Here is a 26,075-nt window from a genome sequence, read left to right as displayed (position 1 = left end):
GCAGCAGCCTTGCCACATGGTGTCTCCTGTGAATTGGAACATGGTGCCACTTCCTCAAGACAGCCACCGTGGCAGGTGGAGTGTGGGCTGGATTGCGGTGCCTCCTCAGCCCCGCAGCCAGGCATCTTTGCAGGGCTTAACCACAAGAGGAGCACGTGGCAGCCCTACACAGTAGATATTCAATAAGTGGCAAACTGCTTTTGTTCCAGTTCACGTTTTCAGGAAAGCAGGATAGGCATATTTAAAGAATTTGTGACTGATAGAAATGTTCCTGGGAGAATTTCTCATAACTAATAGGGGGGTGGGATGAGAAAAGGAAAGTGTCATCAAGGTGCTCAGTCTGGATGGGAAAACCAATGTCATCCAAAGTGTTGTCAATATTACTAATTGAAAGTGGTTTGACTAACCTATTATAGGTTATTTCTTTAGCCTAATGCCTGACTATCTGTCACCCTAAGCTCTGAAGCTGAAGCAGGTTGAAATAAAAACAAAACCTAGCCCTGTCTCCCAAGAGCTTGGCTACTAGCCAAGAAGTTGATCCACCTGTAATGCAGAGGACATAATTCAAAACGACATTGGAGGGAAGGAAAAAAAAACCCGCTAAATTTCATGTATGTGGACAGGGAAGTATGCTGACAGATTTATGAACTTCAACTTGTTAAACACTTCTCTGCTGAATTTTTTCGCTAGCTTCTCTTTGAAGAGAGGCAGACCAGTTCATCCTTGGGTCCTTTGGGTGATCTTTCCCCAGGACTCGACAGATTCTAAATCTGCCAGGGAGAAACCAATTAAACATGATTCTGTGTGACAGATGGCATCAGAAAGTGACAAGCTCCTCCTCCAATGGCATTTTCCATGGAGGACAGCAGGTGATTATGGTCACCATACTTGAGCTAGGAATGGGGTAGGGACATTGTATGCAGCCCGCACCCCTCATGGATGGGGGTGGATCTCTACTCAAAAACGAGTGACACAGGACTCCAGGCCACTGTGGCACCTGCTTCAGCCACTCTGTTCCCTTTTACCTTTTAATGGAAATGTAAGAACTGAGACCCATGTGGTCACTCACCTAGCAGGAGCTATCTGTACTCACCTAGCAGGAGCTAGGTAACAGTGTGCCTCAAGGGCCTACTAAGAAGTAAATATCACCCAGGAAACGAAGAAGGCAACATCCTTGTTCCCAGCACAGGCAGCCCCTGCCCATGTGCTTTCAAGGGTTTTGAAATTTTCAGGCTTGTGACGGCTTCAGTCTAACACACTCACTTGTGTGGCGAAGGCCACGTGAAAGCCAAGCCAGACAAGTCCCCCAAGGTTTATTTTCCAACCTCTGCTCCCCAGAGCAGGGCTTGGGAACCAGACCCCTATCAAGGAAAAGAGGAATGAGCTCTCTGTGAGGTGAATCTGTAAGACTTTACCTCCTAAGGAGTGATGGGGCGGGGATTCCAGCTAATTCTCTGTCAGGATTAACCTTGTGCAGGCCCAGTGGGTGGGACCTTTGCTGACCAGCACGCTCAGGCTCTGCCACCCACACCCACACCCGTGTGTCCTCCACCCAGGTGGGCCTCCGAGGTTAAATGTAGTCTTAGAATGAAACAGACAAGTTTGAACTCATTTTCCCCACTTACAGCTGTGACACATGGGGCAAATCATTTACCGAATCTTCACTCTTTAATAAAATGAGATCAACGCATTTGTTGTGTATATTTATGTGTTGTGTTGTGGGGAAGATTAAATGGGATGATATGGGAACAGTTTGGCATAGGGCCTGAACCTTATGATACCTGGTAACTGTTGTTGCTTTGACTTAATTTCTATCATTTGAGACTCATTTCTCTAGCGGAGCCATCTGAGTGGGGTGCCCCATACTGAGTTACCGACATCCAGCGGGTTTCTTACATTGAGGTGTGATGTGGGAAGCTGGAGAGGCCGGAGGTGAGAGTGCAGAGGAAGTGGTAAGTAAAGGTGGTTAAACTTTGCAGAATTGTCCAAACCTCAGAGAGATCATATTTGTTTTTGAAGAAAATAGCAGGTCCCTTGCTAGATGTTACTCAGTATCACCCATGTGTAGTACAGATAGCAATACCCAAAGCCCCCTGTCCTGCTGCTAAGATACAGGGAAGAAGGAGTGAGATTATAAAATAAAGAAAACTCAGAATTTGATTGTAAATGGGAGGGCCACAGAGTTGAGACTCAGGCAATCACTCTAGAGGCGGAAAAAAAAAAAAAAAGATAGGGAAAGAGGGAAGGGAAGACAGAGAGCAATTTTCTGGCTTTTAACTCAGCAACAAGGCAATTTGTGCACAGAGGTTTTCTAAACAGGCCTTCCTTATATGAAACTAAACTGTAGATAATTATTTTCAAAACCCAACACTGATTCCCTCAGCTTGCAAGACTGAGGAGCTCTGAAACAAACTAAGGCCCAGTAATTGCAAGTACATAGTGTAGGTAGGGTCAGGGCCCTGGCTTTGAACATTAGTTGGAGCAGTGACTTGCTGTGTGGACTGGTCGTCAGCTCTCTGTAAAATGTGAATAATGATAATAGCAAAAATAATAATGATAGCTATCTCAGAGGAGACAGATACCTTATTGTGAGGAATAAATGTGCATATGCAAATACGTAGCTAAGTGCTTGATGTCCAAGCACTCAATAAACGCTTTTTTTCTTTATTTCCATCCTTGTGATCACTATCATCATATGCACCAGCTACCCATTAAATAGGAAATGGAGGTGTTAGAAATGGTCTTTCAGGAAATCAGGTCTACCCCAATGATCCCACATAAACCTGCAGCCAGAGTTTGTCATTTAAAACTTAGGTATTTTCAGACTAAATCTGTTTAAAGGCATTGAACAACATGGAAATAGAGTCAAGAAAAGAATTTGCAGCCAGAAACAGAGAAGCTGCCCCACGCAGAAGGTTATCAACTGTTAAACAATACCGGGGCATCATTAAACTCTCCATGAACAGAGAGAACTGAATTTCATGTTTCCAATCCCCTCAATCCTGCAGAAGCCTTTGGAGTGGGAGAGATGCAGATTTAGGATTCTCAGCAGGGGAGGCAAGTGTTCCATGAATAAATAAACCACCAAACCACATAGGCAGCTGCAGGCTTTCATGACCATTAATTTTACTTAGCATCACAAATGTTTAAATGCTGCAAATACATACAAGCATGACAAACAGGAGAGCACAAAATGACCATTAGGGTTATAATATATGTGTGAATAAGTCATCAAACACTCTGTGCAAATAAAGGGCCACATAAATACAAAATATTTCCACTTCTTATTACTACTAATAATGTGTCATCTGGTCGAAGCTGTTCCTTAAGCACTTCGTGTTCTCTGCTGGAGTCAAGTCATTAATCCCACTTATATTAGTTAATGGGAAGCCCTGATTCTAAACTGCATTCTTGAGAAGATGTATTGGAATTATAGGTAAAGGGAGAGCCCTTTTCCCTGCGTAAATGTAATGTTGCTCTCTCATGTTACACTTTTTACCTCTGAACTGTACAGTGAATACTGAATAATATCTTGGAAAGAAGTGGCTATTATAGCTCCTTGGTGGTTCTGAGTTGGATGAGCTTGCATTGCCAGTGTCTCAGAACAACCCTGGTTCATTAAAAAGTTTCCTTTCTACAGCATTCACAGCCCAATCAGTCCATGCAACCATGCTTTTCTGTGTGCCAGTGAAATGGGAAAGAGAGGGAGGAAGTTCAATGATGCTCCTCTGAAACTCTGCAAGGCGATCCATTATTAACCTGTGACCCTTTTTCAAAATAGGAAGCATTAAAGCAAGGTGCCCAGGTATGGGCTGCAGGGCCAGGCAGAGCTGGCTGGCATCTCCAGCCACCATCGTCTGAATCATTGTCGGTGAAGTTACCCAACAGCTTTCAGACCAAGTTGTTTCATCTTTAAAATGGGTAAAATAGTACCAATTATTCTTAGGTTTACTAAGGGAATTATTTATCATTATTAGAAAAGAAAAAAGAAAGAAAGAAAGGAGGAAAGAAAGAAAGAGAAAAGTAAAGAAAATAAAATGAATGAAAACTCCCTGACATCATCTCTGCTCAGAAGGCCTGCGAAAGGACAGGCTGGAAGAACCCTTCCCAAAACCCTGGGGGCTTTCCTGTGAGATCCTGTCCTTGTTCTCTGGCCCTGAAAGGTTTAGGAGCAAGAAGGTCCTGACCCTGAGAAGGAGCAGGAAGCTTCCCTCCAGAACATGGTCAGGAGTCGCTCAAGCAGGAGTGACGGCACATTTTTTGAACTGATGGGAGTGATGGTGCATGTGGCGTGAGCATGCTTAAAAATGCTTAATCCCCCTAAAAGAGGGAGCTACTGAGTCTGTCTTGTGATTGTGCTCCTAGGAGAGGACATCTTGATTAAACCAATTTGTTCTTGTCCTGAGATTAGAAGCATAAGTAGAGGAAAGAGTTTCCAGCGAAGGAGGCTCATGCAGTTTATGTGACTGTCAACCACTTGGTCACACACATCTTCAGACCCTCTATGGAAAGCCCTCTAGTTCTAGTTGGAAGCTGCTGGGATTCTTCTTTTGGTATCACTAGGAAGCAACTTTAGAGGTGGCTTCTCTCCAGACTGTGGGCCCAGAGTGTGGTAGAATGCAGTGACTATGTTTTGTCCCCAGCAAGACTGTCTAGCCCTAGGCTCAATGTGTTGGTAAACCCAAACCAGGAAGCCTGAACCTGGTTTTGCAGCCACATGTTCAAGTATAAATAAATAAGATTACCATACAAATTATTGTTTAGATAGGTTCATTGCTAAGAGTGAAAGAAAGCACTGGTATTAATTATGCCAAGGCAGTAGGCATGAGCTGGGATGATTCTGGGAAAACTGAGATGTATTATGATCCTGAGTTTAAGACATGCTGTCTAAACAGAGATTAAATTTGGTTAAGGCCACAATGAGTGACCCCTTATAAATAGCAGGATATGGCTTCTCCATTGATTAACCAGAATCAACGGAATTTTTAGAAACTGCCTTGACATCCCACCCCCATTTCCCTAACCCCTGCCAAGCAGTGACTTCTTAAAATAAAACTTACCCAAATTATAAAATATAAGCAATGCATAAAAGTACCCCCCAAAAGCAAAAATAAAAATTCAAAATATCACATATAACATATGAACTACACAAGATTTACCATTTTAACCACTATCATGTTATAATTCAGTGGTATTAATCACAGCCACAATATTGTGCTATCAACCATCTTCTATTACCAAAATTTTTCATCACCCCAAATAGAAAATGTACCATCAAGTGATAACTCCCCATTCCCACCCCGTTACCCCCACCCAGACCCTGGTAACCTGTAATTTACTCCCTACGCCTTTATTATCCTAGGCATTTCATATACGGGAGATCATGCAATATTTGTCCTTTTGTGTCTGGCTTATTTCAATTAGCATAATATTTTCAAGGTTCATTCATGTCATAGTGTGTATAAGAACTTCATTTCTTTTTATGGCTGAATATTGTCCTATTGTATGTTTATACAACATTTTGTTTATTCATTCATCTCTTAATAGATACCAGATTTGTTTTTACCTTTTAGCTATTGTGAATAATGCTCTTATGGTGTACGAGTATCTTTTTGAGTCACTATTTTCAGTTCTTTTGGAAATATACCTAGGAGTGGAATTGATGGATCATATGGTAATTCTATTTTTAACTTTTTGAGGAACTGCCAGTCTGTTGTCCACAACAGCTATACTACTTTATATTCCCATCAACAATGTATAAAAGAGTTTCAATTTCTCCTCCTCATCTCCAGCACTTACTATTTTATTATTTTTTAAAGTTACAATCACTCTAGCAGGTGTGAAGTGGTCTATCACTGTGGTTTAGATTTGCATTTCTCTAATGACTAATGACATTGAGCACCTTTCCATATGCTTATTAGCTATTGGTATCTGCTTTGAAGAAACATCAACTCAAGTCTTTTGCCTATTTTTAGCGGCACTTTTTTTTTGGTGGTTGTTGATTTGTAGAAGTTCTTTATATATTCTAGACATTAATCCCTTATCAGGTGTATGATTTGGAAATATTTTTTCCCTTTTTGTTGGTTGTATTTTCCTTCCTTTGATAGTGTTCTTTGATATTCCAAAGTTTAACATTTTAATGAAGTCCAATTTATTTACTTCTCTATGTTGCTGTGCTTTTGGTGTCATATTGAAAAAAAAATTACCCAATCCAAAACCATGAATAGTTGCCCCTGTATTCTTCTAAAATTCTAAGAATTTTATCATTTAGCTCTTAAATTTAGGAATTTGATTCTATTTTAGTCAACTTTTTGTAAGTAGTGTAAGGTAAGGTACAATTTCATTCTTTTGCTTGTGTGTATCATTTTCCCAAGAGCATTTGTACAAGAGACTGTTCTTTCCCCATTGAATGGTCTTGGCACCCTTATTGAAAATCAATTGACCACAGATGTGAGACTTTATTTCTGGACTCTCAATTCTATTACATTGGTTATATGTCTATCCTTATGCAGGATAATAAAAACCATGCTGCTTTGATTTCTGTAGGTTTGTAGTATGTTTTGAAATCAGGAAGTGTGAATGTCTCATTTTGTTCTTCTTCTTCAGGATTATTTTTAACTTTTCTGGGTCCCTTGAAATTCTATAAGACTCTTAGGATGGGCTTTTACATTTCTGCAAAAACACTGCTGGGATTATCATAGGGATTACATTGAATCTCTTCATCATTTTGGAGAGTATGATACTGTCATCTTAACAGTATCATGTCCCATGGATGGACAAAGTGGGATGTGATCTTGACCCAGTCACTTAACCTTCTTGAGTCTCAGTTTCCACAGCTTTCAAATGAGAATAATCTAGAATCTATTTCCTTAGGTTACTGTGAGAATTAAACAAGGAAGCCTGGAAAAATATTAATACATGTTAATATTCTTATAAGCACTCAATAAATGCCCACTAAATATATTTTCATAAAGAGGTTTGGTGGAAGAAAGTGCAGGCAGGGGCCACTTTCTGGGATGGACAGGCCTGAATGGAGTTGGATAATGGTGAGTGAAGGGCAGCCTTAGAATGGCAACTTCCTCCTTTGCCAGCCCTGCTGACCTCATTCATATTTAATACTCATAATATACTCATCAGTGCAAAATACCGAATGTATCAGAGAACATTCATTAGTGTGACATGGAAGTATGAACTTGCCCTTTGGACTCAAAGAGCTGTAGATATGAATCCAGGTTCTTCTTTGAGTGGGCCATGTGACTGTGTGACCATGGGCCAATGGCAATAATGATAGCTTCATAGAGTTGCAGGGAGGAGTAAATGAAATTGTCTTTGAGATGCTTCTCCTAATGGATCTTTTACTAGGAGTCAGTACTTAGGAAACCGTAGCTGTTAGTGCTCCTATTCCTATTGGTTCCTGCCTTCGAGGAGGTTGCAGTGTAGCTGGATGGACACAGGAATTAGATAAGCCAAGGATAGAAAATGGGAAATCAGTAAAGTCCAAAAGTATTGATTCCCTCAGTTAATACACATTAACCTAGCACCCATATGTGCCAGGCAAGGGGATACAGCAGTGAATAAATATGGTTCCTGCCCTCATTACACTCACAGTCCATGCACAGGGCTCCCCATCTCCTTCCACTGCTGAAGCCCTGTGCTGCTCCAGATCTGGTCTGAGTGTGGCATCTTCTCTCCAGAAACATCCATTTCTCAAATAGGCAAGAAGAAAGCTCACTGTCTTATTTTTTCATGCCCCTTCTGGGCCTTGGCTAATATTATTCATAGTAACTTGCAGAAGTTACTATGCAAATTCAAACTTCCAGTTGCTCTTGGAGGAATCTTTAACTCTGGGGGGATTGATGGGCAGGTTATAGGACCTATCCCACAAACTGGGCTGTCAGGTAATGAGGTATGCCTTTGCCGAGGAATTTTCCTGGACACCATCTCACTTAAGGCACATTTCCTGAGGAGCCTGTGATATGGTCACCTCTTTCGGTTGGGATTTATTAGATGCCCTCTGGTTTTGGTGAAGGAAAATGGCTTGGAGTTCTTCTTCCCCTTTAGACACTTCTGACTGCATTTTGAGGCAGTGTCCATTTCATAAACAACAAGATCTGGTGAGTCGGTTTTGGTCCTCTGTTAAGCAAGCATTGAGTGGGGACTCAGGAGTGCAAGAGGCTCCTAAACACCTATAAAAGATGAAGGGTGAGGAAGCAGGGAAAGCATTCAGAGTCTGTGGTAATATCATAGCTGTGAAATGAAAGGGGGAGGAAGTAAGATTGGACAGAAGGATTCTGCAGTGTAGATCTGGCAGAGTCTTGGCCAACTCAATGGGGGAGCTCTTGAAAATGGATTGCTGGTAAGAGGAATCTGTGTTGGGCAGAAAAACCAGATCTTTGCACCCCTACCTTGCGCAACTTCTTGGACACTGCAGGGAGTCTTAATTGTGTGCAGCTGGAAGCTCTTGGCTCACTGTGCTCCTCATAGTCAAATAGAAAGTTCTTTCTTAAAACTGCCTCCATGGCTGAAAATCTAGACGCCGAGCTGGAATTAGTAGTCCCAACTCTATGTTGTGTAGCTGAACCATCAACCCCAACTGAGCTTTAGTTTCCTCAGCTATAAAAAGGGCTATCCTCCTGAGAATCTCATTAGGGTCAAATGATAAAAGCAGGATGTGAAAATATTTTGACTTGGAAGTTATAAAAAGGGGAAAATGTATGAGGGATATGTTTAACATGAGAAGGTTGAATATGACCATAAACAAATAAAAGTAATAAAATTATTGAAGTTCTGTTCTCTTTGTCATTTATGCCTCCCCTGTATTAATATTCTCTGCATAACTTTTTTTTAATACAAACTTTGATGAAATATCAGAGATCATGTTTTTGGTGAGTTTATTCACATATACCATGTATCTGAAAATGTAGTCCCCAAATGCCCGAGTCAGAATCTCCTGGAGCACTCATACTTTGAGTGGTGATTCCTCAACTATACTCCAGACCTGCACCAGAATCTCTGGAGGAAAAGTTCAGGAATCTGCATTTGAAAGAATTCCTCTAATGTATCTTCTCTGAACTTCAGTCTGAGAGACCCTGCAACTGCTTCATTTTCAGAAAGAAACATGACCACCAAGATTTATAAATAACTAAAGGAGATATGGGTTATAGAGGTATCAGTCAAGCATTACTAATGTTTCTGGATAATGTGAGGCTGGTCACACTGGGCTAGAGGATGCTGATGCTTATATTGGAATAAAACGTCATTAAATCCAAGCATGGAAAATTTGGCATCCAGTCACTGCAGCCAGGATTCCTACTATGGAAAGTAATGGGAATGCTTTTGATATTAAAGATTAGGAATGGATTTCTAACATTTGCTGGGCTTAGCTCAGCAGGTGACAGTGTGTGCGTGTGTGTGCATGTGGTGGGCTTCCATGTGTTTCACTGGGATAGAGTCAAGGTTAATAGTGTAAGATGGGAGCCCAACGTTTGGCCTGGCAAAAACATCCTGGGTGCCTTGTATCTGCAGAATCAGGACCAACCTGGGGGCTGAGAGCTGAGCACTTGGCACTGAGTCTTTGATCCTAGAGTCTTAGGATCACAGATCCTAAGACTTTAGCTAATTGTTACCAACTATTGGCAAGTTTTGAATTTCGCTGTTTCCTTTTCTTTATCTGTAAATTAGTGACAATAATAGCACCTTCCTTATTGAGTTGCTGTGACTAAATGAAATGGTGCATAACACTTGCTTAATATAATACCTGGCACAGAACAAGAGCTTGATAGATGTAAGCCATTGAGGAAAGTGGGAACTTAGGCCATATATTCATTTTTTGGTCTTGAATGGAGAACAGTCCAGTGAGAGTCTATAAATTCTTGGCATTATGTTTAAAATGCATGCATGTATAAATAACTATACAGTTCAACTTGGAAACATGTCTGGAAACATATGGAGGAGGTATTACCCCTTGGTTTCTGGTAGATCATTTTGGAAAGACGGAAAACATTTCCATGGAACTCAGGGAGGTGACTCCACCTCTCTTTACTGCCACTGAACTAAGAAAGTTGATAAGGGTAATTAACTGTTTTGTGTCCAAAGCATCTGAATTACTCTATATCAGAGGTTTCAAAACCAGAAGATAAAGGTCATCATCATTATCAACAGCAAAACACATTTATTAAGTCCTTTCCATGTACCAGGTACAGGGTTAATACTCTCAAAAATATTTTCTCATTTTTTTTTACAAAGCGATCTCATTTTTAAGTGAGGAAACTGGGCTAGGTAGGTCAAGTCACTTTTTCAAGACCACGCCAAATTGGGGTTTGAACCCATATTTATCCAACACCAAATCCTATATTTTTAAACCATAATGGTTCACTTTCTTTCACAAGTAAGAGCACGTGTGTGCACACATGCACCTTCACTGTGACACGGTTGAGAGAGAAAAAAGGCAAAGAGGTACCAGTGATAAACATGGAGGTTAAAGAAGGAGGCAACTCTTGAATTATTGATCACGACATGGAATGACAATTGTCACCCTTTTATTAGGTAAGAGTCGATTTAAAATAGAACATTTGCTAGAAAGTATCAGTCCTTTGCTCTGTAGGCAGTGCTCGGGAAACTGGCCAGTGCTGGCTTCTCTGCTTCCTTCTGCCAGGAGGGCTGGGTAAGGGGGACAGTCCATCATGGTAACAGCGTCTTTGTCATTGAGAACATCCAAGCTCAATGCAGCCAACATGTCCCTGGAGGCACAAGTTCTGCTGCAGGACAACAGTCAGCTTTTCCTGAGAGTAAAGAGCAAGGATTAGCTGCTCCTAAAGAGATTGAATGAATTAGAGCCACTCAGCAGGCCCCACGATGTCTGGAAGCTTCCGCCTTCAGAGCCTCTGTGTTGAGAATCAGGGTCCAGCCTCATGAACAACTCAAGTCCCTGCTTAGTATATCCTGCTCACTGGCATTTTATGAAATGCTTAATATGCTGACTATATAATAATGCCTTCAAATATTTAAAATTTAATTGAGAATGAGAATGAAGAATCTCATTCCCACTTCTGTCTCTCCTCCATCAAGTTTACGCTGTCCTCTCTTAGGTAACTACTTTTTTTAGTACAGTTGTAAAAATGTATTTCTTTGGGTTTTTTAGAGTATAAGTAAAATATGCACAGATATGTTTCTTTTTGTCCTCAGAAAATGGCACGCCACACTGAATCTTTTTCTCCAATTAGCAGCAAGTTTTAGAGAACTTAATTTTTTTAAGAACATGGACAGCTTACTTGTTCTTTTTTATAGGCACCTAATGTTTCATTGTATGGATACACAATAATTTATTCTATCAGTTTCCCATTGAACATTTGTGTCGTTGTCATTCTTTTGCTATTCAAAGAATGCTGAGGGAACTACTTGTACACATGCCATTTCAAACTTGTACTTCTGAGGGAAAGTTTCCAGAGCTCAGTTGCTGGTTAAATGGTATGTACGATCATCATTTAGAAAAATATTGACATTCAAATGGGTATTCTGAGAACCTGAACCAGAATTTAAATACTCATGTTCAAAAGATGGTTGCGATGCAGTAGGTCATATGTGTCTCTTTAATTTTTTAAGGGAAGAAGTTCTTTGTTTGAAGGTCTGTTCCCAGCCTTGGATACAGAGTTCTCTCATTTCTTAGGAATTGAGAGAATTCATGACGAGTTTAGTCCTAACGGCTCTGGACATCACACCTCCCTACTCAGACATCGTCAAAAGGTCCCTGGCCATAGTCTAGAAATCAAGGCCATTCACTCCCAGACTCTGATGGACATTTCCACTGCTGGGCTCTCCAACAACCTTACACACAGTTGGTGCTCAATAAATATTTGTGGTGCCTCTCAGCGACTACCCTTCAAAGCTCTCAGTTTGGCTCCCCATTCTTTGTACAGAGAGGCTGCAGCAGCAATTTCCCTTAGTGGTAACTTCCTATGACTGTTTCTGCGAAGCCCTAAGTATTTCTCACTTCCTCAGACACCTTCAGCCATTGGGTCCTCCGAAGCTGCAAGGCCCCGTTTTTCTTCCTTTTGGAAAGTTGCTCATAGCAGCTCCAGAGAGGTCCCACTGATAATGCATATTGTGCTACAATTTATCTTTGAAAACTCTGGTATGAAGCCTCTTGCCCTCTGTGTCTCTCAGTTCCCTTTTATTTCACCTCGAGAAGGACTGAGAGCATGGTCCCCACTTTGATGTGAGATGAACTCTCTTATCACCAAAGGACCTTTCCCTTCCTCTCAAGGTTGCAGTGAATGTCCTATATATTTTCTGCTTTTAAACCGAGTTGGCAAACTTAGTGACAGTCCCAAATGAGGCATCATAAGTTCCTTTTTTTCACAGAAGGTCCTGAAAATCAAGTCTAAAAGTCATTCTTTTGACTTCATCAGACATGCACACTAAATTATATGGTGGCTCTGCGCTTTAGAGGGAGGAGGTGATGAAATCAATATGCTCATATATCAATGTCCTCAAAGTGTGGTGCAGGCATCAGAACATCAGAGCCATCTGGATGATTTTGACGTTAACTAAATTTGAGAAACATTGATCTAATTATTGGAGGTGACTGATGAGAATCCCAGGAAAGGGAGAGGGGCTAGGATTCAGGATCTACAAATCCTCCCTCCACCCCGCCCCCGGCAGCATACTAGATTATCCTTGTGGAAGCTATCAGTCAACTCAAACGTGCTTGAAGAATGGAGCCCAGCAAATCTCTTGACCTACCAACTATGTAAACCAGGGATGCTTAATCTGGGTTCTGTGGATGCATCAAAACGTGTCTGTGTCAATCCTCAGTTGTTTGTGTTTGGATATCAGTTAGGGCTGTGCCTGGTGAAAGTGTCAGAAAAACTAACTCAAATTAGTTGAAGCCAAAAATGAATTTTATTTACTTCCACAAAAGAAAGTTTTAAGATCCAGGCATAGCTGGATCTAGAGACTGCTGACTCAGCTTTCCTGAGCCATTGGCTTCACTGTTTCCCATCTTTACCACGATGGTCCCAGCAGCTCCATCTTAAAATCTCCTGACTTCATGTCCAGAAGAAGGGTCTCCCCTGCACAGCAGCTTCAGATGGCCAACTCCTGAATGCATCCCTCTGGCCAGATGGAATTTCTATTCCCCCTAATATTTTCTTTCTCTCACACCTACTCATCTCTCTCTCCTTCTTTCTCCAATGTACTGTCTTTCTCAAGGACTGAGAGCAAGAGAGAAATAGGTTTTGAAAAGGAAATTCTTGTTGCCATTATAAAAAATGGCAATAAATGTTGTACAGGCAAAACAACAGGTTTCATCATCATTTATATGTTAAAAAAAAAACAAACCTGATTATAACCAATATAAGGCAGTGGTCTTTTATATAGTTCAAAGGTGCTTGTGAAATGTCACAAATTCTGAATTTGGAGTCAAAGGCCAGTATTTTTGTACCTACATCTGATTAAGACCCTTCAGGGGATTCAGTTTTCTTGTCTATTGAACAGAAGTTATGCCTACCTTGAAAAGATATCAATTATACTTCCCCTTTTCAAGCAGCCTCTTCATCTGAATTACTCATTCAGTGCCTGTCTTCCATCACATTGTAAAACTGATGAGGGCAGAACCCATGACTGTCTCATTCATTGCTGTATTCCCAGTGCCCCAGAGAGAACTCTATATAGCATATGCTCAATAAATACTTTGAAAAATGAATGAAATGAATGAATACATGGTACAAATAGAATTGGAGGAAAAGTTAATAAACCAGACTTCTGCTATCTCTGGGTCTATAATGGGAAATCAGATTGTGTGCTGAAGAGAAGGTCAGGAAACCCAGATTCTGGACCCAGCTCTGCTGTGTATGAGGGTCATGACTTTAGATAATCATCAAAGCTCTCTGAGTCTCAATGTTTTCTTCTGTAGAGTATAAAAGTTAAAGTTGACGATCTCTAAAATTCATTCAAAACACAATTCCACCAGTTAAAATCTATGGTGGACAAGAGGATAACCCTGAGGCATGATGAATTCGTATATTAAAATCTTAATATAGAATGATGACTCTAGACTAGACACACAGACCACGGTGATGAATTCTCACCTTGGCGATCATGTCTTTCATCTTTCCTTTCTTTCCCTTCTGTTCTTTCACACATTCAAATAACTACAGACCACTTGTCCTGTGTGGTCAGGCTCTATTGGTAACCCAAAATTAATCAAATCAATTAAAATTTTTAACTCAATTAAGCACCTTCAACTCTGAACCCAGAGTTTATAGCTTTGATGACAATTATAGCTCAGCTATCAAAGATCTAACATGTGTTATTACATAAAGTTAGTAAAAGAAGTTCTTTTCTGATCTTGATATATTATGGAAATGACAGAGGCTAACCCACCCAGCATGTAAGTCTCCTGGACTAGAAATATGACCTGAAAAAGATAGCCAAACTCCCATTGGAGAGGGACTCTTTTAAAAGCTCTCTTCTACATTGTGACTTTCCAGCTAGATCAACTGAGTTGCACTTACTTTCCCAAAGGATTTCTACCATGAATCAATGCCATCCTTGTCAATCAACTTCCCTGATGATAATTTGAGAAAGGGTGAAAACAAGTCTTCAGACAATATACTTTATATCTCTTTTACTTAAGATCTGCTGGTACTGGAGCTTTCACAGGCTGGTTTATTAGTTCAATCCATTAAGAGAACAACAATCAAAATAAATACCCCAGGCATAAGCATCACAAGAGCCAGGAAATGGATGACTGCTGGCACTCATTTATAATATAATAAATAGTATTCCAGCATGCTGAAAGCTTTTGACCTTAAGCATGAGAAAGTTGATGACTTTATAATGGAGTTTTCTTTATTAACTTTTTCTTTCTGCTACAAAACTGCCGATGGTTTTTAAAATCTCTGGTTCTCTTACAGTTGCTCTGCAACATTCAATTCTCAATTTCAAAACCAGGGTCCACTTTGGATGATGCTTGGTTCATTGTATTGGCACTCACAGATGCAGTAAGCAGGAGGCTCTCAAGGAGTGAACAAAATGCAGTACTCAAATGCTTGATCCTGCTCCCTGCAGTCACCTCTTACCTGAGGTACACTGATTTGGCTCCAACTCTCTAAGAATTTAGCTTGTTGATAAAATCTCTTAGATATATGGCATACGAACTAAAAGATTTTTAGTCATATAGAATCAAATTGTACAGAGAAGATAGGATTTAACAAATGAACATGAATGCTGAATCATTAAATTGATAGCTCTTTTAGTCTCCAATATCTTAGAGCAGCTAGAAGTAAAAACCTAAAATTGTGGAATTGTAACCCATGTCAAACTCTGAAATGTGTTCTACAACTAATTGTGGTGCTGTGCTTTGAAATTTATTGCTTTTTTGGATGTATGTTAATTTTCACAAAAAGGAAAAAAAAGTCAATTGTAATGATAAAAAAAAATTAAGCCTTCTAGCCTCCTGTATTCTGGAGCAGCTAGAAGGAAAAAAACTTGAGTGGATCATATGGTAGCCCATGACAAACTCTAGGATCTGTCTTGTAATCACTTGTTGAAGAGTGCTTTGAAAACTATTGCTTGTTTATTTCTTTGCTTTGTATGCATCTCATACTATACAATAAAAAAGTTAAAGGAAAAAAAAGGACCAAGTGTCATTCCGTCACTCCATAGATATGAAATTTAGGGCACTCACCTAAGTTCTCCAAGCTTTCGTTTCTTATTCTGTAAAAGATAAGTGACAATAGCATCTACATCTTAGGGTTGTGGTGATTATCAAATAACCTAAGACTTGTAGAAGGCACACCTCTGTGCTCTGGCTCCATGCAAAACTAGCCCCTGTCCAGCAACTCCTGATGTTCTATCAAGTCTCAGAAAACAGTAGTCTTTAAAAATCCCTTACCTCATAGAAACTATAGAGGCTGAGCCACACAAAGAAACTCTAGACTCATCAAATTAGAAGTATTGATCTGTTTACCAGGATTGAAGGAAAAAACACACTCTTTAAAAATGTCCAATAGACCAAAAAGCACATACTGTTGACAGAAAGATGTAAGGACTTTGTTTTTGTGATGAAGAGATGAGAACGGATGTCAGCTTAGCATCAAGAGCATCTTTGCCCATTAACCAATTTATATGCAGTTTGAAAAGTACAAAATGTTATGGCTGAAAAATATACTGAGTAATGCATCTGACCACCACCAAGGAGTGATTTTTAAATGTCAGTCCAGTGGTGGACTAGATACAGCAGATAAGGGAGAGAGAGGGGTCAAGGATGACCTCTGGGATTCTTTACAACTCTATTGCAGTGCCCTTTCTCAAGACATGGAGGAGGACCTGCTTGGGAAAATGACTTAAAGTTTACTTCTGAGAGTCACTGGATTTTAAGCTCGGAATTAGAGATAATGAGTAGACAATATGGACCTCAGAAGAGTGTTTGGGGCTGGAAATTTAAATCTAGGAGTTCCACGAAGATAAAATTACCTGCAGAATACAGATTGGGTAGAGGGCTTATGCTTTCTTGGTAGAGGGGGCATATCCTGCCTCCCGGCTTTGGAGCAGCCTGCTAATGTCAGCCTGCCCACAGGAAACCCCCTGTCGCAACACAGGGGCATGAACTGTTTCCACGTATCATGTAACTTACTAGATACCAGGCACATTTTAAGCATTCTAGCTACATTGCTTGTTTACTCCCAGTGTCAGTCTGATAGGTGGATATTATTATCTCCATTGTATGGTTCTGGACAGAGAAGTGATTTTTCTCAGTGTGTTGTGGGTGATCTGCAGATTTGACTGTCAACATCTTATTGCACACATTCTTTGTCTGAGGTAATCCTGGTGTAGCTAATTTGCTAGGAGGCATGGAGGTGGGCATGCCACATGGAGTAGGCGTGCTACTAGTGGACATGGTAGGTTCCTTTGCAGCTTGCAATCTTTGGCTTCCATGGTGCCTAGTAGAGACTGCTGCAATCAAAAGACCTCACAGAAAAACATACCAAGACATCCCATGATAGGACTCGCAGATTCTGTTGAAGATGGTCAAAGTGGAAGGCAGAATTCTGTTTTGGGTGGGAGAACATCCTCCAAGCACCAGACAGGGCACCTGGGTGAGAGAGTAGATCCACACCTGCATGCATTCTATATAGCACACAGGAGGAAGTCCAACTGTTATTTGCATTTTAGAGGCCAAGGATGGGTCAATTCCCATGATCAGGGAAGGGAGCATAAATCAGATATATGCGATGAGACATTCGCTAGGCAATCATGAAGCGGGTGATCTCGGAACTTCACCTGGAGAGCACCAGCTTGGGGAGGAAATCTGATCCCCTGAATGGTCAAAAGGCTAGAACAATCATTTAAAATTGTTAGTGAGTGAACTTCATTATTTCTAATTGCTCTGGGTCAGCTGGGCTGCCTTTCCTGAATTTTGGTCCATTGTGCCCAATTACAACCTCACTTTTGCAAAAACCCTTCTTCCTTCTTTCTAGCTGACAACCTTTTATTGTTGTTGTTTGAGCATCACTATGTTTGTACTCTTACTTTTGGAGCCCAGACATTTTTGGTGTGGCTGAAGGTATTGTGCATACGCACATACTTATATATACAACTCTACACTGAGTGACCTTCCCTTCATTTCCTGTTAGATATCACATTTATGGAGAAAAGGAAAACCTGGGAATACCATGAGACACTACCAGGTTGATTTCCAGCATGAGACTGAATCACGTGTGAAAGCCACAATACTGTGCAAGTCATCCTGGAAGGGGCTAAAGAGGTGGAATCAGCAGGGGGTGTTGTTGGTGGTGGTGGTGTTGGTGTTGGTGATGGTATGGTGGGGTGGAGAGAGCATGGGCTCCCAGTCAGATAAAATTAAGGTTGAATCCTGCTCTACCATTTGCTGGCTGAGTAGCCATAGCAGGCTAGGGTTTCAGAGTTATTTTTCTGCTTTATAAAGTTTGCCATACCAGTATATCTACCTTGAAGGGGATTTCCAAGGAATAAGGAAAAAATATCCAAGAATGCACTAAGCACAATGCCTGGCACAGAGTAGGCCCAAAGCAAAATCCACGGGCCAAGTTTGCAGATAGCATTAAAAGTCTTTTAGTTTCCAATGTTGAACATGTTTAATGTTGGGCCAGGCCCACAGGAGACACATCTTCCTTCTCTAAGCCCATAGGTTCAGACCAACCTTCAGCATACAATCTCCTTATGCAGGGTCTGTTCCCCTCTGTGTCTTACCTGGAACCTGGCATGTTGCAGGAGACCCTATGCCTACCCCTTTGGCCACCCCACACAGAAAGCTTTATATCGGCAAAGACTGGATCCATTTTGTTCCAGGCTTCCTGCCTGGCACCAAGCACGGTGTTAGGACTGTGGTTGTTTAGTATTGGTGGAATGAAGGTACACAGCTAAGTGCACTGGCCCTGGGAACAGACACATTTGACACCTCTATGAAGAGATTATAGTGGAGGATTTTCTGAGTTCTTAGAAGTTGTTTATGTTGTTTTAGACTTTAATTTATATATAAAGTAACACCCAATGGCTTAGAAAGAATGACTAAGAACCCAAAGAAAACGTTCTGAATCTGAGTCCTTTCACATCTGATTATAACTGAAATGATGCTTTTTAAAATAGTCTTAGAATCCTACAGCAGTATCAGAGTAAAAAACTATTTATGAAAAATCATTTTCCATGGATGGGCAACCACCAGTTTTCTACCAGTAAGAAAAAAGGTGCAGAATAAGCTACATATACCTGCTATTAAATTATTTCATCCCAGTGTTCCTAACAGAAGATATGCATCAGTCTCTTTTACTTTATTTCACCAAGATGTTGATGCTTCTCCTATGTAATATAGGAGAGAACAGATTGTAGTTTGAGGTATTACTTAGTATTAGAGAAAACACACATTTCTGCAGGTGAATACTACATATAGCTTTCCCAGTGAAATATGTCATCTTTAATTTAAAGGTTGAATATGAGTTATATGATCCAAAATACATTTGTGGAAGTCAAACAGCATTTTCATGCCTTTGATTTTAGGAAAATGTCTTTTATCATATAAATATTTTTTACTTTCTTCCGTATTACTTTTGGGCATAAATATATCCAGTTTTGCTTTTCAGGTCTTTGTTTGAGAAAGGAAAATTAAAAAGTTAAAATTAAAAAATTAAAAATCTAAAATCATTTTCACAGGAGAAATAACTGCATTAATGCTAATCAGGAAAAAGAGCGCTCAGTTATTGAAGCCTGGGGAGTGATTCCAGTTCCGGGGGAGCCTGGCTTGGTCACTGGCAATCAGAGCCACCTAAAGTGTCCCACGGTTCTGGCTGGGAGCTCTCATGGTGATGACCGCTGAGGCCTCCTGGCAGGGCTCCCCAGTGCTTCCTGAATTGGAATCCATTCTCCTTTCAATCCATTTTTTATGTAACAGCTACAGTGAGCTTTGAATACATAGATTGTGTCAATTCTCAGAAAAAAACTCCCCAGTGGCTTTAGACTGAAACCCCAATTTCATATTGTGTCCTACATGCTCCTCATGATCTAGTTCCTTCCTCTTGGACCAGCGTAAATTTTGAAAGATCAGAGAAAGTAGGTGAGCGAACTTAGTATCTGCCCACAGATTTTCAGAGGTTTCCTTGGAAGGTGATCTGCTGGCTGCCAAGCAAGACTTCTCCAACAACCCCCTCCTTCTCTTTGCCCATCTTTGCTCCTTACACATATCTATGACGAGCCAGATTCTCTCCACACCCCCACCTCTTGATACTTGAAAGAGAAACCAGGACACTGGGACTGAAGGGGAATCTACTTCAGATAAGAGACCCTGTTAGAGAAGCCTAATTTTCACCTTGATGATCTTTGCATTTGATACCTTTGCATTGTTTATTTTGGTATTAAAAATTATGAACCAGGGCCCAGATTTTTGAATCAGTTGACCCACAGAGGAGCATTAAATGGAAGCAAAAGAAAGCTCTTTATTGACCTAAGTGATGAGTGTGATGGAGGAGAGCAGCTGTGGACCCCAGATCCTTGGGTCTGAATTCAGCTCTGTCAGTCTCATCTGGCCCACTTGAAGCCAGCCAGCCAAGTGCTGCCATGCCAAGTTCCCTTATTTGTAAGTGTCTCCACCCACTGCTTAACTCAAACATGTTTTGGTGGGGCTGGTCATTACATTTCAGGAGAGATTATAGACTCAGAAATGTCAAGGACAATCACAAAGCTCTGAGGTCCCCATTGTCAGAGCCAGTGCCCAGGACACACTTGGATCCCTGGAGGGAAATTATTTAGACAGATCCTTGGATGTCCTCCCTTGAATGATGGGTCTCCTTGTATAAGCCTCTCACCTTGAGTGTGGGTGGGATCTGTGACATGCTTCCAATTAATAGAATATGGCAAAAGTGATGGGATGTCACTTCTGTGATTAAGTTATACAAGTCTTTCTTTTTGCAGGCTCTCTTTCTCACTCTTTTCCTCTTTCCTCTCCCTCTCATTGCTGGCTTTGAAGGAGTGAGCTGCCATCAATCTTACAGACTCAAAGAGATGAATTCTGTAAACCACCCTAGGGAGGTTGGAAGCAGATGCTTCCCCTTAAGGCTGTGCTGAGAATGCAGGCTGGTGGACACCTCGATGGCAGTTTTCTGAGATCCTAAGTAAAGGTCCCAGCTAAGCCATGCCTGAACTTCTGACCCACAGAAAGTATGCGGTAATAAATGTGTGTTGTTTGAAGCTGCTTTGTTTGTGGTAATTTGCTACTCAGCATGGAAAACCAATGATCCCACACTGAGACACCTGTAATACTCAATTCTCTAGAGAATTCAAGTTTGGAAATAAGCTATTAAGCAAACCTACAGTCAAAACTACTCCTGTGTATGAGTAATTTTCAAATTCAAATGTCAAAAGCTTTGCAAAATGTCCTAGATGGTCTGTCCCTCCCCCCACCTACATTCTCAGTCTCCTTGTCTACCTGTTGTATTGGGTCCTATACAAAGATAAGAAAGACATACTATGTCTTTTAAGGCTGAATGTTGGTGGGTGCTAGATTTGGGCCCTAAATTGTTTTTATTCACCTGAGAAATTTCCATAATAGGAAAGAAAACTCAAGACAAGAAATAAAAAAGAGATTTAAATTCTGACAAAGAAGGAAGAAAGCATCTCTCTTCACAGAAAGAGCAAAGTAGATAGGAAACTGGGTAAGTATATCGAAGATCAGGCCTGGGTGGCCAGGGATGGCATCTCTGTACCAGGAACTGAAGGACAATTTGAGGCTCAAATTGTCCTTCAGTTCCTGGTACAGAGATGCCATCCTTGGGTTGCTGTCCTCTTCTTCTGCTTCATTTTTTGAGGTTGACCTCCAACTCTATTTTTTCCATGTAGCCTTCTCAAATTATAATAGTCTTTATGAATCTTGCCTCTCTCAAATGGACTATCATTGTTTTGGATGCAGGTTTTTGTACGGCCAAGCCATTTCACTTCCCCTTTAAGAAAACAGAGGATTACAATTCTCAGCACTCTTTAGCTAATTGGGTCCACATAACTAGATTTGGCCAACTGAATATATTAGAACTTTTTATGACTCACCTCATTCAAAATCTATGGATGTTCATCCTGTCTCTTCCTCTGTCACAGCAACTTTCAAAGCCACATGTTGAAGATGTCAGAGGCCCAAGATGAAAAAAGCTTTAATTTCTAAGCCACTGATTAGAGAAGAGCCGCCCAGGAGATTTTTTTCTGGTAACAATACCCACTTAGGCTGTCATGTGAATAATAAATAAACTTGCTTTGTGTGAAATCACTGTGTTTTTGGAATCTTGATTATACAGCTGGCATTTTTTATCTGAAAATTCCATGTTTCTTATTCACTTATTAAATGAGAGTAAGGGAGAGAGGAAAAGAGGCAAGGCTTCTACAGGAGTGGACTTCAGATGGGCACACAGTTATATCCGCCATGTTCTTTTGGCCAAAGGAGTCACAAGATCAGCCTAGATTCAAGGGGAGGGGAAACAGACCCATTTCTTTCTCTCTCTCTTTTTTTTTTTGTGGTGAGAAAAGAATTTATTTACAATCTTCCAAGAATGGGTGCACAACCAAAATGTGGTGGCTGGTGCACCAAGTGACAGGAAGCAGCAACATTTATTCCCTAAACCTAGCACATAGATCCCTCCCCTGTTTCTCTACTGGCTGGGTACTCCAGAGCTTACAGCCTGTCTGAGAGATCTACCTAACCCATGTGAGTTCCATTCTCCACCTTTTGGCAACCCTGGCCCTACTTACTTTTCCCCATATAAGGAAATGGCACCAATCCCTAAATTTACATCAGGCTCTCTCTCCTTGCCCTGATGATGAAACCAGTCTGGGCTGGTCTTACAGTCTTTTGCTTAGTAAGTTTCACTTCTCTCATTCCATGCCATTTTATATGAAAGCTAAACTTAATTATTCTTACATATATAAAATAATCAGCTTGCAAGAAGACATCATTATAAACATATATGCACCCCATGACAGAGTCCCAAAATATGAAGCAAATACTGACAGATTTGAAGGAAGAAATCAATGGTACCACAATGGAAGACTTCGACACAACCCTTTAAAAAATGCATAGAACATCTAGACAGAAGTTCAGTAGCTAAATAGATGACTTGAACAATACCATAAATCAACTAGAACTGACATATTAGAACATTTCACCCAAAGTAGAATACATATTTCTCAAGAGTGACTACCAGAGAATGCTGACTAGAAAATCTGAAAAAGAGTATTGAATTCACGGTCGGTTAAGTTAAATGTAACATTTTCACAATAATCTTTCTGAGAGTAGAATTATATTTTTAAGTCTCGATTCATTTAATAATCAATGCGCAGTTAAGGGAAAATATTCCAGAAGAGCAGGATTGGGCAGGAACAGATGGGGTATGAGCAAGTAGAGAGTTTTATCCATTGAATTCATACTTATGTGCACTGCACACTTGTCTTTGAGGGAAATAGGCAGATTGCCCAACCCCAAAATACCTATTCCGCCAACATTCCAAGGCCTAAAATATCACTACCTTTTACTTCTTACTTTTAGTCTAGAGAAAAATAGAAATCATGAATCTTTACTGCACAGGATGTTTAGGAAGTAAAGTTATGTTTGAAACAACCCACGAACAAGCACAACATTCTGTAGACAATATCCACAAACAGAAGTGAGAAGGAACAGATGAGCAGAAGAACATAAAAAAGATACTTTAGGTGAACTGAGACATGTATTGGGTCCTGAGTAAATAACAGGAACAGGGAGCCTACTCTAGGTTGGAAAGATAGATTGAACGAAAGCACTGGCAGGTATGATACCACAAATGTAAAGTGTTTTAGGTACAGCGTTTTAGGCTTTGGAGAAAAACTGTCAGTAAATAGACATTACTCTTGTCCTTGAAGGGCTCACTATCTAGTAGTAATAATAATTACTAATATTGAATAATTTCTGATTGCCAGACACTATTCTAGTGCTTTACATGCACTAATTTATTCAATACTCATGAAAACATTATTTTATCTCTATTTTATGGTTGATGAAACTGAGGCACAGTGAGGTGAAATTAGATGCCAAAGATCACACAGCTATAACTAGTAACTAGATTTAGACCTAGGCAAACCAACTCGAGTTCTTGTGCATTTATCCACTACGCTATGCTGCCTATCAGAATTTTAAGACTTGATAGAACTAGGCACAGATTGTGTTGGAAAGATTTCATAGAGGATGCAATGCTGAAACAAAGTTTGACAGAAAAGTGGAAATTTGCCAGGGACAGTACAGTAGGTATCCAATAATATTTGCCCATTAATACATCAATTGAATTATTGATTAATTAATTAAGCTATCTTCAGCAAGTATAGGATTTAGTGTTCAAGGACTCTGAGTTAGTGGTGACTTTTGGTTATAAGAGGCATAAATTTAACTCCAGTTGAATTAAGGGAAAAATGGGGTAGGTATTTTTTATAAGGTCATAGTCACGGCAAGATCCACAGGCTATAACAATGAGATGGAAAAAAGCTCTTTCTTTCTGCTTTGCTTTTATTCTGGGATGGCTTCATTCTTAGGCATTCATTCTTCACCTATTAGTAAAAAAACTGACCATCAGGTACTATGGTGGTTCATCCTACGATAATAGCTGCCCCAGGAGAGACGACGTTGTAGTAGGAGCAATGCTGTGCAATCCCCTTGTCATTTCATCTTCTTGGGCACCCAGGAAGACTGCATCTCTCAGCTTCTCTTGTAGTGGGTTGGGGACATATGGCTGAATGAAGGTCAAGAAAAGATGGGTAGCAGGGATTAAAGCCAATTCAAGACCTGGCTCTTATGAATGTCTCTTAGCACCTTCCATCTCTCTCTCTCTCTCTTTTTTCTTGTCATGGGGCCTTTGGGACCCTGCATTCAGATAAAGAAGCCACAGCATAGCAGAGGGCTGCCCAAACTAAATCGGACACTTAATGAACAAGAAATAAAACTTCATCTTAAACCACTGATACATCAGGTTTTATTTTTTCCGGCAGCATGGTCTAGCCTATCCAGATTAGTACAAACACTAACTTCCCAAGGGTCAACTCCCAGTCTACTAACTTGGCTTTTGTGCCCACCTTTAGAGTAGCTCCAGAAAAGCTAATTGAATGTGAGGAAGAATCACTTCCCAGATGGCCTGAGATGGGAGAAAACAAAGAATTGCCCTGGCCATTATTGGTCTTTTTTTTTTTTCTTTTTACATGGCCATAACTGGTCTTTTGGGAGATAAATTAGTATATTCTTTGGCCAAATTCCTGGATCCTTAATATAGCATACATATCCACCTAGAGCTACAGGGATAATCATTCTGAAAATAGGAATTTGGTCACTTTTGCCAACATAGATTCATTGGAAATATAATGGTCTAGTAACTAAATGTATTAATAGCTTGAAAACTTTCTTCTCAATCTCATCCCCTATCATGTCTGGGAATTTATTCTACTCAATTTAGTATGCTTGTTCAAATATAGAAGGGCTTTATATAAATTCCTTATTTTCACTAACACTGTAATCTGGCTTTGCTTTTTATTAAATATTAATGCATTTATCTTGGGAAAAATTTAATTTTTTTCTTTACAAATCCTGCAGAATTGGAAAGTTAAACTCCAGAGATTCTGATTAGCATTGTTCTTGGGGAATTTTATCTACATTAATCCCATCCTGGGGCCAATTTTCATTACCGAAACTCTTTCCAGCTTTTCAGAAGTAGGGCAGAGAATGTTAGTATCCTAAGATCACAAGAAATCCCGTTCACTCACAATATTGGAATTTTTATGGTGCAATCAAAGAGATCTTTAATGACAGATTTTCTTTACTTACGAATTTGAGCTCTCTTTGGATCATTCTACTTCCAAATTGGACAAAATCTAAAGGCAGCCCCTCTCCTATTTACTGTTCTTGTTGACAATTACATATTTTTACACTTCAGATGTTATAGTTTGGGAACTCCCCTACTGCCATAAACAATTTTTTAAAAAGCATGAGATACAAGAAAGGAAATATGCATAATTTAATGCCCAGATTAGAAATATAGGCATAAACATTTACCTCCTTTTTCTGTTCATGATATTGAATCTTTCAACAGTTTCTGGCCAGATGTTCTGTAGGGCTGAATTTGTCTGACTTAGATTGTAGTTAAATTCAGATATCCTGTTTCTGGCAAGACCCTCATAAAGATGATGGGTATTTCACAACAATCACATCAGGAGACTCAGAATGTCAGGACATTCCACTACTGATAATGGTAACACTGGCCTTCTAGAATGAAGTGGGAAGTGCTGCTTTTCTCCAAGTTTTGGAAGAGTTTCTAAAGGATTCATATTAGGTCTTTTTTAGACATTTGGTAGAGTACACCAGTAAAGCCATTTGGGCCTGGATTTTTCTGTGTGGCAAGTTTTTGATTAATACCATAATCTCTATACTTGGTACAGGCTTCTTCTTGAGTCAGTTTTTGTTGTTTGTTGTCTTTCTAGGCTTTTGTCCATTTCATCTGTATTATTTTATTTTTGGGTGTATGGTTTCTTTATATTCCTTTTTATTTCTCTAA

At 40.1% G+C, this 26,075-nt stretch overlaps 1 long non-coding RNA gene across 1 annotated transcript; it reads right to left on the bottom strand.

Moving 5' to 3' along the window:
• Window positions 1-24,025: 24,025 nt before the first annotated feature.
• Window positions 24,026-25,745, bottom strand: LOC143653227 (uncharacterized). The gene is made up of 2 exons (XR_013161178.1): window positions 25,577-25,745; window positions 24,026-24,266 (listed from the first exon to the last, which is right to left on the bottom strand). It is a non-coding gene; the product is annotated as an uncharacterized LOC143653227 (long non-coding RNA).
• Between the last annotated feature and the right edge of the window lie 330 nt (window positions 25,746-26,075).

This window comes from Tamandua tetradactyla, chromosome 13 (assembly GCF_023851605.1).
Source record: "Tamandua tetradactyla isolate mTamTet1 chromosome 13, mTamTet1.pri, whole genome shotgun sequence".
NCBI classification, from domain to species: domain Eukaryota; kingdom Metazoa; phylum Chordata; class Mammalia; order Pilosa; family Myrmecophagidae; genus Tamandua; species Tamandua tetradactyla.
This window is presented reverse-complemented; position numbering and strand designations above follow the sequence as displayed.